Source organism: Schistocerca serialis, chromosome 5 (genome assembly GCF_023864345.2).
Source record: "Schistocerca serialis cubense isolate TAMUIC-IGC-003099 chromosome 5, iqSchSeri2.2, whole genome shotgun sequence".
Classification (NCBI taxonomy): Eukaryota; Metazoa; Arthropoda; class Insecta; order Orthoptera; family Acrididae; genus Schistocerca; species Schistocerca serialis.
In genome coordinates, this window is record NC_064642.1 from 102,664,576 (window position 1) to 102,667,276 (window position 2,701).

General features: G+C 41.9%; 1 non-coding gene across 1 annotated transcript; it reads right to left on the reverse strand.

Annotated features, from left to right (window-relative positions):
- Positions 1-921: 921 nt before the first annotated feature.
- Positions 922-995, reverse strand: Trnat-ugu (transfer RNA threonine (anticodon UGU)). Its single transcript has one exon. It is a non-coding gene; the product is annotated as a tRNA-Thr (tRNA).
- Positions 996-2,701: the final 1,706 nt, after the last annotated feature.

Genomic DNA, 2,701 nt, shown 5'->3' on the forward strand with positions numbered 1-2,701 from the left:
GTCATAAACTTCTTTTTTCTCCAACACGATTCAGTATTGTGGTATCGATAGCTAGGATGCCACTGCGTAGCTGCCAGTTACGTTGGCACTACGACAGAGAATGACGACATCGCCCCCTAGCAGGCGCAGCTCAGCTCTACAAGCGCAATTGTAGATTCACCCCATTTGATGAAGAGCAGACGGCCGGGACACTTCGCACCACATTGCAAAGTTATGTATTACTCTTGTTGATAAAGTAAAGGTGATTTTAATTCACACTGCAGTCCCGAGAGATCTTCGCCTTTTCCTGCTCCTACCCACGTGCCACCTTCCAGGCGGGATACAAAAAGTATCTCCTCGTTAGGTATTTGATCTACCCATCTAATTTTGAGCACTCTCCTGAAGCACCAAATTCCGAAACTTCTACTCTCTTTTTCTATGCGTTCGCCTATCGTTCATGTTTCACTGCCGTACAAGGCTACACTAACTTCCGAAAAGACTTTCCAACATTTAAAATCATATTCGATGATATCAAATTTCTCTTTTGTCATGAACGCTTATCTTGTTAGTCTTGATTTTACATAGCTTCTACTTCGGCCATCATCACTTATTTAGCTACCCAAATAGGTAAACACATCAACTACTTTCACGTCTCATTCCTTAATCTAAATCTATCAGCATCACCTGATGTAATTGAACTCCATTCCAGTATCCTCATATTATTTTCCCTGATGTTCATTTTATAACCCCTTTTCATTTCGTTATCCAATGCATTCAGCTGTTCTTCCAAATACTTTGCAGTCTTAGAATGTATGGCGCATAAAAACAGGTTGGTCAGAAACAGTGTGAAAATCATATAAGGGTATTAAATGATGACTAGCTGACAACCTCAGCTGCCGACAGGTGTTGTTGTTATACCTTGATGTGGACAGCTGAAAATGTGTCCCCGACCGGGACTCGAACCCGGGATCTCCTGCTCACATGGCAGACGCTCTATCCATCTGAGCCACCGAGGACACAGATGAAGAGCGCGACTGCAGGGACTTATCCCCTGCACACTTCCCGTGAGATTCACATTCCCACTGTCCACAATTCTACATGTGTATTGTACCTTATAGACATTTGCCCACCCACTCATTACTCGTGCGAATGCCCATAGGTTGCCCAAACTCTTCCGGGAAAGTGTGCGCGAGTAGTGAGTGGGTGGGCAAATGTCTATAAGGTACAATACACATGTAGAATTGTGGACAGTTGGGAATGTGAGTCTCACCGGAAGCGTGCAAGGGATAAGTCCCTGCAGTCGCGCTATTCGTCTGTGTCCTCGGTGGCTCAGATGGATAGAGCGTCTGCCATGTAAGCAGGAGATCCCGGGTTCGAGTCTTGGTCGGGGTAACACATTTTCAGGTGTCCACATCGAGGTATAACAACACCTGTCGGCAGCTGAGGTTGTCAGTTAGTCATCATTTATTCCATGGAAAAGCTGCACGGTCATGAACAGTAACTGTTCTTTCGAGAACAAGTTACTGTCTTCGTATATATATATATATATATATATATATATATATATATATATATATATATATATATATATATAAGGGTATTGCATTGTAGGCTGTGCTGACAATTAATTGCCACAAAAAAAATTCAATGCGTGGCCCCATTTCCGAGTTAATTACCGTTGAAGTTAGCCGATTAGACCGTTATGCTTGCAATTTCAAGCGGCCCGCCAGATACAATTAGTGTCAGCTGTATCTCATAGCATTGATGGAAGCTCACGAGGCCGCTGAGCCTTTGGCTCGGGTTCCATCCTTGCTACTGATCCATGTACAAGGTTTGTATCTTTATTTTGTTCTGTTTTACGTAACCAAATGAAGTACACATATGGCGACACCATCACTGGCGGGCAACTTGAATTTGCGCATACAACGAAGTGGTTGGGTAACTTCAACGCTAATTGCTTTTCTTAAAGGTTATTTCTCAGCATAACTTACCCTGCAATACCCGTACTAGCTTTCCAAACTGTTTCTGACCTCCCTGTGTATGAAAGAGCCAGATATCGCTAACACCGCGATCCGCTGTCTATCAAGGAAATCACTCAAATCGTAATGTATGCCGTACGCTCTGACTGCAGCAATTTAAAGTGTACAGCTACTTAATTATATCTTTGAGTAGACCAGAGATTTACCGGAAGTATCGTAGGGAGCCATTATTCATTGCATGATCATAGTTTTTTGCGTCAGACCGTTTTTGTTTGAAACATTTATTGTAGTAGAAATTAGACAGTAAAAGAGTGAACTGATGCCGTTTCTTGCTAGGTGTTTTGAAAGGTGATAAGATACTAAATGAGTAAAAACTAACTGCTAATAAGCTAATGTACTTGTTTGGGATGGAAAAAGACTGATGCAGCCGAGTAACTTCGTAAAAGGAATTTAACTCGACTGCGGAGCCAAACATAAACTGTATGTTACCTACCACTGAGGAGACATAATAAAAAACATTTGATTAACAAATACATTCGTTTTGTTCGTCAGTCTGGTCCTCTTAACGAGTTGAATAAAAATATGTGGAAGAATCAAATAAGAACTACTGACCTTCTGGTTGTAGCCTGCGTGAGAGGGTCAAGAAATTCCAACAGAGCGTATTGTCTAGGAACACTTTATATCTTACAAGGAACGTGTAACTCAGTAACCACAAGAAAACAGAGTCCTTTTGGTGTTCAGAA